General features: G+C 38.8%; 1 protein-coding gene and 1 long non-coding RNA gene across 52 annotated transcripts in view; both read left to right on the forward strand.

Annotated features, from left to right (window-relative positions):
* The first annotated feature begins 694 nt into the window (after positions 1 to 694).
* On the forward strand, positions 695 to 7,726 carry LOC141407721 (uncharacterized). Of its 2 annotated transcripts, none has more exons than XR_012418020.1 (3): positions 695 to 824; positions 5,478 to 5,544; positions 7,510 to 7,726. It is a non-coding gene; the product is annotated as an uncharacterized lncRNA (long non-coding RNA). The 2 variants fall into 2 exon arrangements; XR_012418019.1 differs by lacking the exon at positions 695 to 824 and adding an exon at positions 3,251 to 3,459.
* Positions 7,727 to 8,220: 494 nt separating this feature from the next.
* ZNF518A (zinc finger protein 518A) overlaps positions 8,221 to 19,834 on the forward strand; it is a 77,869-nt gene continuing 66,255 nt past the window's right edge. For 16 of the 50 annotated variants that reach the window (XR_012418013.1, XR_012418011.1, XR_012418015.1 and 13 more), the window contains exons 1-3: positions 8,559 to 8,624; positions 11,103 to 11,187; positions 12,098 to 12,163. The gene's annotated coding sequence lies outside the window, so the exon portion shown is untranslated. Of the gene's footprint in view, positions 8,347 to 8,558; positions 9,329 to 11,102; positions 11,188 to 12,070; positions 12,164 to 19,834 lie in introns of those variants that run through there. The other 34 variants (XR_012418012.1, XM_074002296.1, XM_074002295.1 and 31 more) reach the window with 11 other exon arrangements.

A 19,834-nucleotide genomic window follows, 5' to 3' on the forward strand; every position in this document is an offset into this window, starting at 1 on the left:
TTTAGTTTCTTCAGGAGTGAACTTACATTTAAAGTTTGATTTATTGGCTACTTTCATAGCATTAGATTACTTTATGGGGTTTGGAGTTGAATTTGCAGAGTCAATTTGAATAGGAATTTTATCCTTCCTTCCTTCCTTCCTTTCTTCCTTCCTTCCATTTTCTTTTTTTGGGGGGGGGGGGACGGGCACAGAGTCTCGCTCTGTCACCCAGTCTGGAGTGCAGTGGTGCCATGTTGGTTCACTGCAACCTCTGCCTCCAGGGTTCAAGCAGTTCTCTGTCTCAGCCTCCCGAGTAGCTGGGATTATAGGCGCCTGCCACCACGCCCTGCTAATTTTTTTGTATTTTTTAGTAGAGATGAGGTTTCACCATCTTGGCTAGGCTGGTCTTGAACTCCTGACCTTGTGATCCACCTGCCTCGGCCTCCCAAAGTGCTGGGATTACAGGCATGAGCCACCGCGCCCGGCCATTCTTTCCTTTTCTCTTTCTGTCACTCTTGATCTTGCTGTCTGCTCACTCTTCCTCATTTAGTTATTTTGAAGTTGTCTTTCTAAGCCTACCCCAGTCTGTCAGGGTGGAACGAGATTTTATATTACAGATGACAGGCCTCTGTTTTAGAGTAAATTGAGGCTAACACGGTTCCCCAGAGACCCAGTGGATAATTTTGTTTTGTTCCTGGTACTTCCTTTTTCTATTATTCTGAGATTTTCTTACACTTTCTTCTGACTTACACTTCCTATTATCTGATTTCTGAGTTTTACTCTTTCTTAATTTACTCCCTGAATTTTAGTGAAGCATTACCTTTTTGGGAAAAAGTGCAAGGGAGGTAAGTTTTAGAGCATTTCCCTTCCTAAAAATGTCTTGATTCTACTCTTATGTTTAATTGTTTAATTTGCCTTAGAATTTAAAGGTATTACTCCATTGTTGTCTAGTTATTTGTGTAATTATTGAGAAATCTGATTTTATTTTTATTTACTATCTTTTGCATGTGACCTCTCTTTTCTCTTTGTAAGATTTTAGGCTCTTTGTATCCTGATGTTCTAAAATCTACAGTGATGTATCTTAGCATGGTCATTTTGGTGACATTCAGTGTGAAATTCAGTATAGAAAGTGACATCCTCCAGTTCTAGGGCATTTTATTGTATTTGTTTAATAATTTCTTCTCATTTCTCTTCACGGAAAAGAGGAGCTCCTATTATCTGGATGTTAGGTTTTAATTTTTTATGTTTTCTATTAGTTGTAGTGAATAATTCTGCTATGAACACGGTATACAAATATCTCCTCAGGATTCTGTTGTTAATTCTTTTAGGTACATACTCAGAAGTGAAATTGCTGGATCATATGGTAACCTATTTTTACTATTTGCATGAAATGTATTTTTCCATCTTTTCACATTCAACCTATTTGTGTCTTTGAATCTAAACTGAGTCTCTTGTGGACAGCATTCAGTTGGATCATGTATTTTTATCTATTCTTCCAATTTCTGTCTTTTAATTAGAGAGTTTAATTTATTTATATTTAAAGTAATTACTGAAAAGGAGGGAATTTGTTATGTCATTTTGCTTTGTTTTCTATATGACTCATAACTTTCTTGTCTCTCATTTCCTGCCTTACAGTTTTCTTTTATCTTTAGTTGACTTTTTATAGTGAAATGTTTTAATTCCCTTCTCATTTCTTTTTGTGTATATTCTATAATTATTTTTGTGGTTACCATGGGGATTATATTTAACATCTTAAAGTTATAACACTCTAATGTGAATTTTTACCAGATTAACTTCCAATAGCGTACAAAAAGTCTGCTCCTTTACAGCTCCATGTCTACCTCTTTTTATTATTGAAGTCACAGAATTACATCTCTATATATTGTGCATCCAAAAACATAAACTAGTCACTGGTTTTTAAAATTCATTAGTCTCTTAAGTTATGTAGAAAATGAAATATGGATTTACAAACCAAAGTTATAAGAATACTAGCTTTTAGACCAATAATTGTTTTTTAATTTATTGGTCTCTTAAATCACATATAAAACAAAAAGTGGAGTTATGCCGGGCGCAGTGGCTCACACCTGTAATCCCAGCATTCTGGGATGCCAAGGCGGGTGGATCACAAGGTCAAGAGTTCGAGACCAGCCTGGCCAATATGATGAAACCCCTTCTCTACTAAAAATACAAAAATTAGCCAGGCATGGTGGCGGGTGCCTGTACTCCCAGCTACTTGGGAGGCTGAGGCAGGAGAATCGCTTGAACCCGGGAGGCGGAGGTTACGGTGAGCAGAGATCATGCCACTGCATTCCAGCCTGCGCAATACAGCGGGACTTGGTCTCAAAAAAAAAAAAAAATAGTCGAATTACAAGTCACTGTTGGCCTAGCATGGTGACTCATGGCTATAATCCCTGTACTTTAGGAGGCTGAGGCGGGTAGCTTGAGCCCAGGAATTTGGGACCGGCCTGGGCAACATGACGAAACTCCATCTCTATGAAAAATACAAAAAATTAGCCAGGCATGGTGGCACATGCCTGCAGTCCCAGCTACTCTGGAGGCTGAGGTGGGAGGATCACTTGAGCCTGAGGTCAAGGCTGCAGTGAGCTGAGATCATGCCACTGCATTCCAGCTTGGGCCACAGAGTGACACCCTAGTCTTAAAAAACAAACCAACAAAAAACCAAGTTATTGTCACCATAAAACTAGTTTTAATAATTGCTCATGTATTTTTCTTTATTAAGACCTTTATGTTTTCATATAACTTTGAGTTACTGTCTAGTGTCCTTTTATTTCAAGCTGCAGGAACTATCTTTAGCATTTCTTGCAGAGCAATTTTTGTTTTGTTTATTTTTTCCCTGTGATTGTGCCATGCTTTCCTGTATCTTTGTATGTCTTGTGATTTCTTTGTTGAAAGTTGGCCACTGGAATCTAATAATGTGGCAGCTGGTAATCAGAGTCCTCCCCATTCCCGCAGGGTTTGCTGTTTTTTGTTGTTTGGGTTTTGGTTGTTGTAGGCTGTACTCATGCCAAGCCAAGGATCAATCTAAGGTGTAAACCAGTCTCCTCAGGTGTTTTCTGAGCCTGTGTCTTTTTCTGGGCATGTGCGGTGACTTTCTTATTTCTCCTGGATATGCAGATGCCTTTGAATGTCCTAGTCTTTAATGTTTGGCTCCCAAAAGGGCAAAAAGGAAAATGAAGGAGAGGAAAAAGGCGCTGGCCCTTTAAGTCTCCTGGCAGTTGCTTCAGCCTGAGGGGGAGGGACTTGCCACCTTGGAGGAGGGGTTGGGTGGTGGTGGTGCAACAATGGCTGTCTAACTCTGTGCGGACACTCTTAGGATCAGAAGTAGCAATCAGCAGTCAGAACACAGATCCCCAGTATTTGGAGGATGAGTACTTGCTCCTTATTGCCACCCAAGCCCAGCAAACTGCAAGCAAGGGACTCCAGGAACAAGTGCACAGCTGCCTTGCTGGAGGCTACAGGGTGGGGGATGGTAGCTATTGCGGAGCTAAGAGCTGAAATTGACAGAAACTGCAATTTACCTTGCAAGCCTTCTATAGATGCCAGAGTTCCAAAATAGTTACATCAGACATATCCTGCCAGTACCACTTGTTGACAGATTCCTGCTGCTTCCTATGTTGCCATCTTCCCAGAATCCTCTCTTAAAAACTTTTTTTCTTAAGTCTTTTTGGTTTGGTTTTGTTTTTTGGAGGGGAAGAAATTTTATGTGTACCCCATGAGTTTTATTAGTGATTTTCATTATTAACTTTTAAATTAATCCTTCTGTGTCAATAATTGTATAGGTCCAGTCCTCTTAACTCCCTTTCCTGTTTATCTAGAAACTGTATTAATTCTTCTGTCAGACTTTAAGCTAGGAGCTGGATGTTGATAGTTTCTATTTTTCAGTTACTCAGCTGTCTGAGGAGGTTGGGGAGATGGAAAAAAAAAGGGAGTGAGGTAATTTCTGTCTACATAGGGGCATTTTTCATTTAAATCTGTTGAATCTCTGCATTTTGTCCAGAGGGTCAGTTCCTTTTGCCATATCTCTGCTTTCTTGTGTTTAAAGAACATTGGTCATCTTGGTGCCAGGATCAGTTAAAGTGAAGACCTATGACTTGTGGACATACATGAAATGTGGTCTTACATTTTATCTGTAAATATTTCAGCATGTGTCTCTAAATGATAAACTTTAAAGACATAACAACAAATATATTACATCTAAAAATTAACAAAACAATTTAATACAATCAAATATCCTGTTTTCAAATTTCCAATTGTCTCATACATGTCATAAATGTGTTTTTGTCTGTTTGCTTGAATCAGAATCCAAGTAACTTCCACACATAATGATTAATTGATATATAATTTAAGTCTCTTTTAATCTATAGGTTTTCTCTTTCATCTCTTTTTTCTGTGCAACTTTTTGTTTGGTTGAGAAAACAGGTCATTTGTCTTACACAGTTTCACAAAGTTTATAGTTGGTTTTGCTCATTGTGTAGTTTAGTATGTTCCTCTGACCTCTGTAATTCCTGTGACTTGGTAATGCTATAGGCACTCTTGCTTTTCCATAATGACTGGTTTTCTCCCATTTTTTTTGTGATATTGACAGAAGTCAAACATTTTTATATGCTAACCAAAAGTTATTCATCCTTCCTCCATGCTAGTTAGAACCACTATTTTGCTCAGTTGTCAATTTGCCCAGTCTCAGGGTATAAGTCATGATTGGTTTGAGTCAATCACAGCAATACTGTTTTTCTTCACTATCAATTTGTTCTAGAGATGAGTATGTGATTCCATGTTGGCAAATGAAATATAACAAGTTCATTAGAAAAGGTTTTTCTCTTCCGTAAAATTTGGAAAAGTGTGAGAAGAAAGATCTTTTTTTTTTTTTCTTTTTCTCACTTCTTACTGCTGAGGGAGGATACAATGCCTACGGCTGTAATAGCTACATGATCTCAATCTGATTCTTATTCTGTATAAGTGATCTTTTTATCTCTGGAAACTTTTAGAAGTGCCACTTTGTCTTTGATATTCTTCAACTTCATTATAATGTATCAGGGTTGGGTTTTTTGTTTTTTGTTTTTTCATTACGTCTCTTGCTGGACACCTCATGAACCATCAAACTTTTATTAAAAGTTTTCTTTAAAATGTAATGAACCATAATTATCTACTTTTACAAGTTCTCAAGTATAATTTATTGGTATTAGCATAGTCCATATGGCATTGATCTCACAAAAATCAGATTTATCTTTTAAGCCACTTTAGACAAAAAACCAATTAATTTCCACTAACAAAAAAGAAAAGAAAAACCCTATACTATTTTTCTTTTAAAACTTTAAATAATGAAATGTTCTATGCATATACAAAAGAAATAAAGGAGTATGTATAACATATATATGTACCAGGTTTGTTCTTAAATGTAATTAACAAGTATTCCACTGAATTATTTTTTCTTTTTCTAAGACTTGAATTAACTGTACTATCTATTATCTTTTCCTCAGGATGCAGAGAGTCTTAGGAAGAATTTGATGTGATTGGAGGTGGGGAAAGGTACCCTAAAATACTTAGGTAAGACCAATATAGTTTATACAGTTCATTTTAATGTTCTTTATGGTGAATATAGTATCCATGAAAAGAACTAAGAAAGAGAGACTCATAAAAACTTAATAAAAATGTCTTGGTCATCTAAGAAGTGTGAATTGAGAGGAAACTGTCAGGATGCCAACCTAAAGAAAAATCTTTGTCATCCTGTGTTACAGGATCTGAAATCTCATCTTTAGAATTGCTTTGTTGGATCATAAAATCTTTTAAATATTCAAGAAAATTCCATCGAACTGATGGTCCTCCACGAGGAATCATGTCTTATTTATTGCTAGCAGTTTCTGGCACATAATAGGTAGTCAAGAAAATGTCTGCTGAATAAATATTAAATAACAAAATTGAAAAGAACATTGAGAAGAATAATACTTAAAGACCAACTAACACTTGTATGATAGACTGCCACAAGTAATTAAGCCATAATATCTTTGACCAAGATGTGTAACCACTTTATGTTGTATCACCCAGACTCTTCCTATCTTTTTTTTTTTTTCCCCCAATTCTGGTTGCACTTGATTATATTGTTGAGGGTAGAGAACCTGGGCTTGAGTTCATAGATCAACAAAAAGAAAAGAAGCATTTTTAAGAGACTCTTATTATCCAAATTAATATCATTTAATCTTTTGTTATCACAGTGCTTATGAGGTGCCAACTTATCTATGTCTTAAAAATATTTTTACATTGTTGTAAGAACAAATACAAGTTTGTTGGTATGATTTACGGGTGAGAATCCTTAGAGAGAGATGTATTTCCATTTATATATTATTTTTAGGAGAAAATTTCACTGTCTTAAAATGAGGTGCTTTATGACACAGTGTCCATGAATTGTATGTATATATTTTTTTATCCTTCCACCTCAGTCTCCTGAATCACTGGGATTTTAGGCACAAGCCACTGCACCTGGCATCAATTGTATATTGAAAAGCAGAAAGAGGTTTGTAATCAAGATGGAAACTTCATTACTATCACCACCATCGTCACTTTTATCATTTCCATTACACTCTTGGTGCAGTGGTGTTGAGTACTCTCTCCAATCTGTCAAACAATATATAACATATTAGTTATACATTGCACAGCTCTGAGAAACTCAGAGGTCAAATGCTATCAGTTAGTAAACAGTAGTAAGGTCTTCGGAGGGATCAACTATTTAAAGCATTAATCTAAATGCCCTATCCCCACTAACTATCCTTCTCAAGTAAAAAAGTATTCCAGAATCCTTTCCTAAGCTATGATTTAGCCCTCTCCTTTTGTTTTTCTCCCTTTTAATCATCTTCCCTTCCTTCTTGATTCACTCTCCTCTCTCCTCTCCTCCCTCACCGTTTTTTTTTTTTTTCTTGCTAACCAATATGTTCAAAACTGAAAGGAGATCAAGAGGTAACTTTCAGGTTTTGAACATAGAGGTTAGCAAGAAAAAAAGGTCATATGAATGGTGGAAGAGGTGAGATGAATGTTGGAGGAGAAAGGGGAAGAGATAAGGTAAGTCTGACTAACAATTTATTTTAACTTTCTCCAATTCCTCTATAACATAAATGCAGGTTTGCAGGATTTTGTAGGTGAATGTATACGTAGAGGTAAAATAAAGTTATAATGTGAATACTGTTGGGGGGATGCAATATCCTAATCTGAAAAACAAAAACTACATGAAAACACAGAACAGCTCTGCCCATTTTTCCAAACTAACATCGTTTTTTGTCATTAAAAGAAAAATCTTGTTCTCTCTTTCTGCTGTGATGTGTGTGCATGTCTGGTTTGCACGGAAATGAGGACCTGAAGAGAGATGGGGGATGTACGATGCGGGCATAAAATCCACTTTGTAAACATGTTCATCATTCCATAATGGCATCCCCTTTGGTATTTACAGAAGATTTCTCCTTGTGTGTTTTACACAAACGTGAGTATGACTAACGTGAATTTCCGCTCATTTGCCTTTTCTAGGTGGAATTGTGTAGTCCAATAAACACAATAATAAAGAAGGCTTCCTAAAGACAAAGTGAGGATTTCTCAGTGTGCTTTTTATTAAAGGATGGAGAAAATCTTGCATTTGGCTACAGGTTGACATTTTCAAAAGCCTACTCTGAGACAATTATGTATCATACACATTTTTAAAGTTTTTAGAAAATTGTCAATGCTGTACATGCTACTTAAGAAAACATGGAATAAAAAAAAAAAAAGAAGTGAAAAATCCGATCGTAGTTTCGCTTTTAATTTATTGGTATATCCTTCTGCACCAAGGTATTTTGTTGTTGCTTGAACGTTTGCCGCTACTTATTCCCTCCCACATTTTAAAAGATAATTTATGTAGAATTATGTAGAAAGTGAGGTATCAATTAATAGGTTGGATTTATAAAGAACAGAAGAGGAGCCATACTGGCCTTTGGGGTAAAGCCAACCATATTAACTGTCCAGCCCTGTTGTGAGGTAGAGGAAGTATTCGTTTGAGGGGGATGTGAGCCTCTCTCATTGTAAAGACAGTTTTTGATCAAATATTCAATATGTACATGTTTGGAGTTCAGTACGTCTTCCAGAGCTACTGGCGACAGCTTCTTTCGTTGACATGGGCTACAATGATTGCTAAAACCTGTGTGCCAGAAGCAAGGGGTGGGGAGACGCCATTTGCTAAACCGGAACTGGTTAAAATCTCAGGGTGGAGACCATTCCCAGTCAGCAAAGGCTTGCGAAGTGCATACAGTTCCTGCTCCTGGTGTCTACTCTGAAGAGCACAAAGTGGACGTTTGTCTGCCATTTCACTGGCAGTAGGATCAGCAGCTGCTGGTGAGCAAAGAGGTAGTAGTGAGTCACTGGAGTGGTGGGCGCCGGGGCAGCGCCCTACGTGGAAAGATCAGCGGCGAACCCAGCTCCATGGCCTAGTCTCGTCAGACCGAGCGCGGACCCTGCCGGCTTCCGTTCTCTTCCGCTTGTCTCAGGTGCAGCGCAGATCCCTCCGCCGTAGCGTGCGCTCCCGGTAGCGCTGCGATCAGCTTTTCGGCAATACCCGGATGGAAGTGTAATGGCCGCCATCAGGGACTCGCAGGCAATGGGGACTACGACAGGTACTCCCCGTGAGCGGGACTGCCCAGACCTTTTAGGATACCGGAACTTCTAGAGGGCCGGCCAGCAGGCAAACGGCGAGTTTGTGGACCGTCAGGGTCCCCCAAACAGGGCTAGGGATCCGCCTCTTGTGAGAGGAAGCGCAAGTTAAATAGTCCCGGCCATTCAGCGCTTCCGCCTAACTTGCCGCAAAGTTTTTCTGGAGAAGTCGGGGTTTTTTTGCCGAGCGCTTTTGCAGGCTGCTAGAGCTAACCCTTACTTTCTAAACCTGGGGTTGTTTTACGTCCGGGCTTTTTCAACTCTACACTCTCCTACATTCTAGGAGCTGGGTGGGAGTAGGGCACGGTGTGCCTCCGCGCTCCCCGCGGGGCAGCCGAACCCCGGAGGAAGGGGCGGATCGGGCGCGGTGTTTGGGGCGAAGCTGGGCGCGCGGCGCTCGAAGCACTCACTCGGCGGGTTTCGTGGTTGGTGGAGACAGCAAGGGCACCCCGCAGACCGCACCCCTCGAGCTATAGGTTCGCAGGCCCGACTCGACGGCGTCCCTATTGCTGGCCCAGCCTATGGTCATTGGGGGCCATTTCTTGCAGAGATGCCCAGCTCCCTGAAGCGCTCGCTCTTCTCCAGAGTTGGCCAAAGGTGCTCTTCCCCGCAGACCCTAACCACACCCAGTGGCAGATGGATTTCTTTGTAACTGGCTTTCTCACATGTAGGGTTCATTTTGACTCTATTCTTTACATGGTGTCCTCTTTGTCAAGTAGACAGTCTCTTCCTTGGTGGCTGTGGTAATTGAAAAGTATATGGAGTGAATGTATATAAGGAAAAATGTTTTAACTCTTAAGCGGACCGAACAAACAGATGTAGCTTTAAAGTTTAGAATACAACATTTAAGACTCAGTTTTCTTTTTAGGTTTAAATTTGATAGCAAGTAGTGTATGTGAGCTGTTTGAGTGCAAACATTGTTGAGTATGTTGTCAAACGTCTAAAAAACCCTAGAAAAATAAAATAAGTCAATGTTCAAGGAATTCATAAGAATGTTGGAATTTGTACAGTTGTCACAGTGATAAAACATGAAGACACCAAACTGTCAGGATAGGAATTCTATTAACTTGAAAATGTGCATGTTAGATCTAGTTACTGGTAATTATTGAATTGCTTTTTCTGCAGCAAGGGATCTGATTTGAGTATACTCTAAGGTTGGTATCCTCAGATTTAATTTAAAACATTTAAATTGATTCAGTGAAATTTCCTAACATTTTCAGAGTTTAACTGCAAATTTATAGAAATGCATTCACTACCTTTCAGCAAAATTCTCTTTTCTGAAATTTATAAAGAGACATTGCATTCTTTTAACACATTGAGGGTGTTGGGATTTCCTGGGGAAGGTAAGCATAGTAAACAATGTTGATTTTTGCTATAAAAACTATAAATTAGATCATCCCTGGATACAGAAAATTGCCAACAAAAGGGGGAGGAGAATAAAATGTAGGTATGTTACACAACCAAATGTTTCCTGTTTGTTGCAGTGAAAATAAGTATAATGACCAATTAAAACGTTTTATATCTGGTTTTATGGAAGGACAAAAGACAGTAACCACAATGAACAACCACTATGTGCATTGATAATGTATGAACTTTTAAATGCTTCAGTTTTTTGCCATGGTCACACTTCGGATTCTGTTCTAGCCTCTCTGGTAATAGTATGCTGTAATCCCAGAAGTTTCTATATTTTGAAACATTACAGAGGGACTGTACTTTAGCCTAAATCTATAATTTGACTTCGAGATATACTTTAAATGCCCTTTAAGTTTATTTTTATTGTTTGCTTTTCTGTATATAGTTGTTTAGAATTGTTCTCATTGAGGCGTTCTGACATTGCATACTTTAGAGTACTTAATACAACTTTTTTTTTTTTTTTTTTAATGATAGGAGACTTTAATCTTGCCGACATTCCTTCAGGTATGCTACTGAAGGTTTTGTGGCAAAGTGCCATAAGCAGAAGAAAAGGGTTTTAACACAGTCTTGAAATTTTTGTTTATTATCTGGTCCCAGGTGTGTAGGCTGTGAGTATTTCAATTCTATATGGGGTATTGGCGTCTCATGGTGAGCAGTTTTCATGGCATATTAGATACCAGAAATAAGTATTAAGGGTTACTATTGTGGTTGTAGGATAACTGAGTTGGAATCAGATCCAGATATTAGTTCTAGTTTTGTGACTTTGGGCAAGGCTCTATTTCTTTTTCTTATAATAAATGAAGATACTGAGTCAGATTGATTCTAGGCGTTAGATTGTGACTTTTGCAGATTTATGACATGTTACCACTGGGCATCAATGATATATGCTTAAGGGTAGAGAGGTTTTCTTAGTTGTGTGTGTGTGTGTGGGTTTTTTTAGGTTTCTTTATACACCTTAAGTTGAATGTGACGTGTAATTGAACAGTTTTTGTAGTCAAAAGTTTTAAAATCTTGGTCTTCATTTCCAGATATCATCTCTTCTTTTGATCACTGTTCCTGATTGTGACATTGTGCAAGTGTTAAATTGTGTGCCTTTTGTTCCTGAAGAAAGAGGTATGGTAAAGATTGAAATACTGGAGTATATAGTCTATTAAGTAGTAAGTTAGTATGTTTTAATATTGAACTAAATAAAATAAAATACAGGTTAAGTATCCCAAACCCAAAAATCCAAAATGCAAAATTCTTTGAGTGCTGACATGATGGTCAAAGGAAATGCTCTTTGGAACATTTTGGATTTTGAACTTTTGGATTTGAGGTGCTCAACTGGTATAATGCAAATATTCTAAAATCCTAAAAAAGAAAAAGAAAAAAAGAATGAAACCTTTCTGTTCCCAAGCATTTCGGATAATAGACCCTCAACCTGTAGTTTACATATACATGAGTTTTCATAAGTTATGTAAGTTACAGTTGTATTTTATTTTTTGGCCAAAATAAAATACTTAAACATGGGTTTTCATTTTAATCTAAGCAAAAAAAGCAATTTTTGGTTTCATAGTTTATTGCTTAACATTTTGTTAGAGATCCAAATACAACTTTAACTGTATCATCCTTCTAAATAGAAGGTGGCATTAAAGACTTCTGGGTAATGAACAGTGGAGATAAAGGTGGCAGATAGATGTTTCAAAGCTGTATGAATGGCCAGAAGAGTGTGGTTGTGGTCTAGTAAGTGCAAAGCAATGTACCTAAAGAAAAGTTATCTCGTATGTGTTTATATTATGACTAATAGCATCTTCATTATGAATCAGGAGCGAGACTTGGGAATCACTATCGTGTTATGATTAGTTTCTTGAAGACAATCGTGAATGTCTGGGTGTAGACAAAAAAGGAGGAAAAATATGCCAACAAATCTATGGTATTATAAGGAAAGTTTTGGAAATGTAGTGGAAAATATTGTACCCGTGTAAAAAAACATGTTTTTTCTACCCTCGAAACACAGATGTCTCTTACTGTTTGTGTTGGATAGGTCCTGGGATCTTTGAAATCCTAAGATTCTTGGATACCACAGTATCATAAAATTCCTCTAAATGCAGTAAGTATACACACAAGTATAACCATAAATTAGGAATAAGATTATTTATGTAACTGCTGAAATAGCTGTCGTATAGTATACCACCTTACATTATTGGTTTAATTATCATAACTGTGTTGTTCTCTGAACTTCACCAGCAAATGGATTTCTGTTCAGGGCCATTTTTTTACAAAGGCATGAATTTTGATTTTGTCAGAAAATAATGTACATTGAGTAGAGAGCAGTAGAGCTGAGTTGAGGATACCACGTTATCATTTATGTCATTAAGTAACTTTTTCCTATATAACATTTGTTTGACTTCCTACCATGAGGTTCACATGCGTACTATGTTATTCCTGAGGAGATAAAGTAATTCTGAATGCTAAGAATTTTCCTAAAGGTTGAGCATCCCAAATCTGAAAACCTGAAATCCAAAATACTCCAAAATCTGAAACTTTTTTAGTGCTGACATGAAGCTCAAAGGAAATCATCATTGGAACATTTTGGATTTTGGATATTCAGCCAGTAAGTAGTGCGAATATTCCAAAATCCTCAAAAATCTAAAATCTGAAACACTTCTAGTTCCAAGCTGTTTTGTTTTGTTTTGTTTTGTTTTTTTGAGATGGAGTCTCACTCTGCCACCCAGGCTGGAGTGCAGTGGCGTGATTTTCTCGGCTGACGGCAACCTCTGCCTCCCAGGTGCAAGCAGTTCTTCTGCCTCAGCCTCCCGAGTAGCTGGGACTACAGGAGCATACCACTATGCCTAGCTAATTTTTGTTTGTTTGTTTGTTTGTATTTTTAGTAGAGATGAGGCTTCGCCATGTTGGACAGGCTGGTCTCAAACTCCTGACCTCAAGTGATCTGTCTGCCTCGGCCTCCCAAAGCGCTGGGATTACAGGGGCGAGCCACTGTATTACAGGCATGAACCACTGCTCCCGGCTTACTTCCAAGCATTTTGGTTAAGGAATATTCAGTTTGTACTATTTGAGCCAAACTACCCAGAAAAAGTAATGTAATGAAGAATGAAAGCTTTAGTTGTAGTGAAGTAAATAAGAGACTGCTATGTGATGACTGACCAAAATGATTTTTATTAATTTATCTTGAAAAGTTGTGAGCAAAGTCTGACTAAAAATTTAAAGCTGTGACTGGTATGGCTGCCTGAAACAAGTGTCAGAATATTAGAATGAAGGTACATGATGTGAAGTTTCAGAAAATTAAGTGGACTTCACATAGGTCTCATTTCATGAGGAAAGTCAAATAATTTCAAAATGTAGTAAGCTTATCGTCAACTCCTGATTAAAATTGGTTTGTTGAAGGCTGTGGCTGGTAGAAGACATATCATATATTGTTTTTTTTTTTTTTTTTTTTTTTTGAGACGGAGTCTGGCTCTGTCGCCCAGGCTGGAGTGGAGTGGCGCGATCTCCGCTCACTGCAAGCTCCGCCTCCCGGGTTCACGCCATTCTCCTGCCTCAGCCTCCCGAGTAGCTGGGACTACAGGCGCCCACAACCGCGCCCAGCTAATTTTTTGTATTTTTAGTAGAGACGGGGTTTCACCGTGGTCTCGATCTCCTGACCTTGTGATCCGCCCGCCTCGGCCTCCCAAAGTGCTGGGATTACAGGCGTGAGCCACCGCGCCCGGCTATATATTGTTTTTGTCAACTCAGTATCTCTTCATTTAGGGAACCACTCCTCCCCTATTCTGAGTGGTTGGTGGGCTCTCCATCAGTCTTACTGTCTTATAACCTGAGCTTGGTCATCCCTATTGCAATAGTGATTGCTGTTACTCATGCAGAACCAGTCAGAATCCTTTTTCAAAATTTATGGGCGAATGCTAGGACAAAGGTGTAGTACCTTTTCTCTGAAACTGTTAATCTGGGAAGGTGCTGGTGACATTCTTTACCACGTGTATGAAAAGCACATCTGTGTAGTGGGAGAAAGTGATGCCATAAGGAGATGGGAGATGGATGGTGGTAGTGCCACTTTCAATCTCAGGGAACATGGTAAGTGGTACCTACTTTTGATTTTGTGAGCTATCCTGGTGTCCTTCTCAGTCCTTGTGCCAGAATTCTATGCATAAATTGGTTTGAATTGGAGCAGAAAGTGTTCTGATGAATATATGGCCCTTATGAATTTAAGGTCTAAAGTTTCAGATTGATCATTCACATCCTTCTGTAGTTTGCCACTTTCCTATACCTTATAAAAGGTTCCCTTTATTTATTCATCATTTGTGCATGCATTCAATCTGCTTTCATTCAACCTACAAACATTTTTTGAGTGTCCATTATGTACGAGTATGTGCAACTACATGGATATGCAAGGATTATATGTACTAGACTGAGTGGATGGTGGATATATGACATTTTTTTTTAATTTCTGGTACACAGATCAACAAGCATGTGTTGAGAATAATGACTGTGGTGCTTGGCATCTAAGTAATAACGTGAGAATAAGAATTCCTTGTCTTGGAAGTGCTTCTAGTTAAAGAGTTCATATTAATATACAGCAAACACAACAGAAAAAACAGATAAATGAATGCACAATTGTATTTTAAGTCAATTTTGATGGGAAGGAAGTGAGCAGGTTGAACCATTTAGGAAGATTTCGTGAAGAATATATAACTTTAAATGTATTTTTAGTTACGAATGTGGCTTTGATAGGCACAGAGAATAACTGAAGAAAGGATGGAGTTAAAAATGATTATAGGCTGATCCAGGTTGGAGTGGAGATTGGTTTCACTGTAACAGTATGTGTTCTTTGGAAATGAGGTAGTAGAAAATAAGGTAACTGTTTAAGGTAAATCTTTGTATGAGGCCTTTGGAAAACGAAGCAGAAATTTTGGCTTTCTACTAAGATGGAGATTTCTTTGAAAAAATGTGTATATTTCTTTTCATGTAATTTCATTTTTGTATGCTGAAATATAAAGTATGATGGAATACTGTAAAATTATTCATTATGGCGAAAACCTTTATTATAGTCATCTGTCTTGAAGATTTTTTTAAAAATAGCAAATAACTTGAAATGCCGATTTATAAATATGTATGTATAACTTTTCTCAAAAAGGGAAAGGTAAGAAGAAATAAACATATATAACATTTCTTCTTACCTTTCCCTTTTTGAGAGATCTCTTAGTAATAGTCAAAACCATACCCTATTCCTTATCAATAAAGCCCGTTTGAAACGAATGTAGCAATAGATGTAAAAACATTTAAAGGCTGGGGAGGTGGCTCATGGCTGTAGTCCCAGCACATTGAGCAGCTGAGCTGGGAGGATCGCTTGAAGCCAGGAGTTCGAGACCAGCCAGGGCAACATAGTGAGACCCCCATCTCTATTTTTAAAAAAATGTTTTTAAAGATAAGGAACAAAATTAAAGTGATGATTGATTGCTCATAGAATGTTCATTTTGGGCTCCAGAAACTAGGAATGATGTAAAACTTATTGTTGGGTCATTGTCTCATTAAATGCTGTAGTTTCCTATGTCCTTGCCTACCTTCTTTCCTCATAGCCTCGCATCTGACTCTCAACTCAGAGAGTAACATTTGGATTAATCCAGTTGGATTATTCCAAGGTTGGCAAGCTTTTTCTGTAAATGGCCAGATAGTAAATATTTTAGGCTTTGTGGGCCATATGGTTTCTGGTGCAACTATTGTAACACAAAAGAAGCCATAGGCAATATGTAAATGAGTGAGTGTGGCTGTATTCCAATGAAACTTAATTTACAGAAACAGGCAGCAGGCCAGATTTGGCCCGCAGGCTGTCATTTCATTCCACAAACTCTCTCAGTCACATCTGCGCACCTGCTAGCATCTTTATTTATCCTCCCTTCTAGTTACTATAGATGGATCATGTTTGCTCCTTTCTAAGTTCACCTCTTCAACTTGTTCACTAGATTCTGTCCCTTCTAACCTGAAAGACTTTGCTGCTGCATTTCTTTCCTATCCTCCATCATCAATTTTTTTTATTTTTACTAGATTATTTTAATAAGCATGCAGTCATACTGTAATTTCTCCCACCTTTAAGACACAAGAAATAAAATTAAACAAAACAAAACAACTCCTTTATCGTAAAACTCCTTGAAAGAGTTGTCTGCACTACATCACTACTTCCTCTGTTCCCATTTTGCTTACATCCAAGCTTGTCAGCCTTTCTCCTCTATAACTCCACTGAAGCTCTTCTAATCCATGGTACCGGTGATCTTCATATTAAGTCTAGTTAGTCATCTTCTTACTTGACAGAGTTGTTCAATCCCTTATCCAGGAAACATTTTCTTCATTTGGCTTTGAGGTTACCACATTCTTGATTTACCTTAAGTCTTATTGGTCTTTTCTTTCCTGTCTCACTTGCTGGTTCTTTTTAATCTCTTTCTGTTGAATGTGTTATAGAATCTTAAGCCTCAGGCCTTGGACTGCTCTTTTTGTTTATTCCCCCTGGTGATTTCATCCTGCTCCAAGTACTTGAAAGTACATATGTACATATACGCACACCGATAACTCCCCAAATTTCATCATCCACCTAGCCCTGTGTAGTCTATATCCAGCCACATAGTCCACCTTTCCTCTTGAATGTCAAATGGACACCTCAAATGTTACATGCCTAAAATGGAACTTTTGGTATATTTCCTACTACTTTAACAATCTTTTGTATCTCGGTAAATAGCAATTCAGTTCTTTCCATTGCTGTCAGAACTTCTAGAGTTATCCTTGACATGTCGCTTTCAGAGAAAGCATGTCAGGATATCTTGTAGGTGCTAACTTCAAAATATATTCAATCTTACCATGCCTCATTATCCCAACCAAACCACCATCAACTCTTACTCGGATAATTGCACTGTGTATTCTTTGTCTTTACTCTTAATCCCTCCTGAATACTCTGTTCTTAGCATGGCAGCCCAAGTGATAGAAGTAATTCAACTCATGGTAATTCTCTGCCTGCAATGCTCCAGTAGCTTCCTCTCTGATTCAGAATAAAACCAAAGCCTTTATGGTTTCTATCAGGGCCTGTTTCTGTCCCCTTGTTGCTTCTCTGACCTCATCTTCTAGCTTTCCCTCTAATGCTTTCTGTTGTGGTCATACTGATTTTCTTGCTGTTCCCCAAATGTGTTAGGCACATTGCACACTCAGGGTCATGGCACTTACTGTTTTCTTTTCTTGGATTGTTGGCTTCCTCAGCTCCTTAAGATCTTGACTCCAATAAGACCTTTTCAAGTGATGGCTCCCTGACTTCATAATTAAAATTATAGCACTCTGATTCTGCCTTTCCATCTTTGCTTTATTTTTGTCTGTAGCACTTGTTGCCTTTGAATATACATTATAATTTGCTTGCTTTGCTTATTACCTGAATAATCAGTAAAATGTTATCTCCGTGAGGGGAGAGATTTTTGTCTGTTTTGTTTACTGCCATATTCCCAATGCTTAGAACGTAGATGTGGTGCTAGCTATAAGCCTGGCACCATCCCACATGCTGCTGATACAGTAAAGAACATTACAGATGTAGTTCTCATCCTTATGCAGCTTATATTCCAGTGGTAGAGATAGATAGAAAATAAATTGGCAAATAAAATATTGCCAGAGATGTAAGATGTGTTACAAAAAAGAAATACAAAAGGATAAAGTGGCGAATAATTTATGTATTTTTTTTTTTTTTTGAGGAGGGGATGGTTTATAGGGAAGGGCCCTTCTGAGGTGGTGACATTTGAGCTGAGACCTAAAAGATGAGAAGGATCTAGCCTTTTGAAGAATGGAAGAAAGCACATTTCAAGTAGGGAACAGCTGATGCAAAGGCCTGAGATAGGAAGGATAGGAAGAATATTTGAGGAGCTGAGAATCTGTGGCAGCTTGTTGGAGTATATGTACAGTGGGGAGAGTGGTGTGAGATGAAGTTGAAGAAAAAGGCCCAAGACCAGATACTGCTGTTTCTTGCAGGCCTTTGTAAAGAGATTAAATTTTAAGTGCCTTGCCGCTATAGACTGAATGTTTGTGTCCCCCTTCGCCAGCCTCGTATTGATATATTGAAACCTATTCTTCATTGTGATGGCATTTGGAAGTGGGGCCTTTTTAAGAGGTGATTAGGTCATGAGGGCAGAGCCCTTAAGAATGGAGTTAGTACCCTTATAAAAGAGACCCCAGAGAGCTCTATTTTGTCATGTGAGGACACAGTGAGAAGATGGCCCTCTGTGAACCAGGAAGTAGGCACTCCCCAGACACCAAATCGCCAGTGCCTTGATCTTAGACTTTCTAGCCTTCAGAATTGTGAGAAATAAGTCACCCATTCTATGGTACTGTGTTACAGCAGCCGGAACAGAGTAAGACACTTGGGAAACCACCAAGGAGCTTTAAGCAGGGGAGCTTTGTGATCTATTTTATTTTAAGAAGAGCATTAGCTCCTGTGTGGAGAGTGGACTCAGAGGAGGGTGGTGGACAAGGTGGAAGCATGGATGCCAGTTGGGAGGACTCTTTTCTTTTTTTTTTTTTTTTTTTTTTTTTTTGAGACGGAGTCTCGCTCTGTCGCCCGGGCTGGAGTGCAGTGGCCGGATCTCAGCTCACTGCAAGCTCCGCCTCCCGGGTTCATGCCATTCTCCTGCCTCAGCCTCCTGAGTAGTGGGGACTACAGGCGCCCGCCACCTCGCCCAGCTAGTTTTTTGTATTTTTTAGTAGAGAGGGAGTTTTACCGTGTTAGCCAGGATGGTCTCGATCTCCTGACCTCGTGATCTGCCCGTCTTGGCCTCCCGAAGTGCTGGGATTACAGGCCACCTCGCCCGGCCTGGGAGGACTATTTTCATTCATGTTCGAAATGATGGTGGCCTGGACTAAGATGATGACAGTGGACAGGAAGAGAAGAAGGAAAATACAGGATCTGTTGTTTCTATTTTGGTTTTTGTTTCTGTTTTTTCGAGACGGAGTTTTGCTCTTATTGCCCAGGCTGGAGTGCAATGGCACGATCTTGGCTCACCGCAACCTCCACCTCCTGGGTTCAAGTGATTGTCCTGCCTCAACCTCCTGAGTAGCTGGGATTACAGGCATGCGCCACCACACCCGGCTACTTTTGTGTTTTTAGTAGAGGCGGGGTTTCTCCATGTTGGTCAGGCTGGTCTCAAACTTGCAACCTCAGTTGATCCACCTGTCTCAGCCTCACAAAGTGCTGGGGTAGGCGTGAGCCACCTCACCCGGCTCAAGATCTGGTTTTGAGATAGAGTTGACCAGGCTTGCTTATGGGTTAATGTGGGAAGTAAGGGATGGAGGAATCAAGGATGAATCTTGATTTCTGGCTCATGAAAGTGTATGGATTTTAGTGCCACATACTAAGATGTGGACATACAGTTTCTAATCATGGAGGCAGGTGCTGTATAGACCTAGAGAAAAATTAAACCATTTATATTATTTAGTGAAGCTGAGCAGGAATGGATAACGTGATAACATGTTCTCCCAGCAAGCAGCAGTACATCTTTTGATTTTCTTCCCTCCCCTTGTGTATTCCAAATCAAAATCTGCCTATTCTAAATCACTGTCACAGCGAAATGACAAACAGAAGAAAAGAGCAAGAGATGAAAATAATCCTTTTCCTATACTGAATTCAATGGTGCTTATGTCACTTTGGACAAATTAATTCAGATTTTTCTCCCAATTCCTACCTATTAAAAAGGTGATTTCTGTCAGAGTGTGGTGGCTCATGTCTGTAGTCTCAGCACTTTGGGAGGCT

The sequence above is a fragment of the Macaca fascicularis genome, chromosome 9 (assembly GCF_037993035.2).
Source record: "Macaca fascicularis isolate 582-1 chromosome 9, T2T-MFA8v1.1".
NCBI lineage: Eukaryota > Metazoa > Chordata > Mammalia > Primates > Cercopithecidae > Macaca > Macaca fascicularis.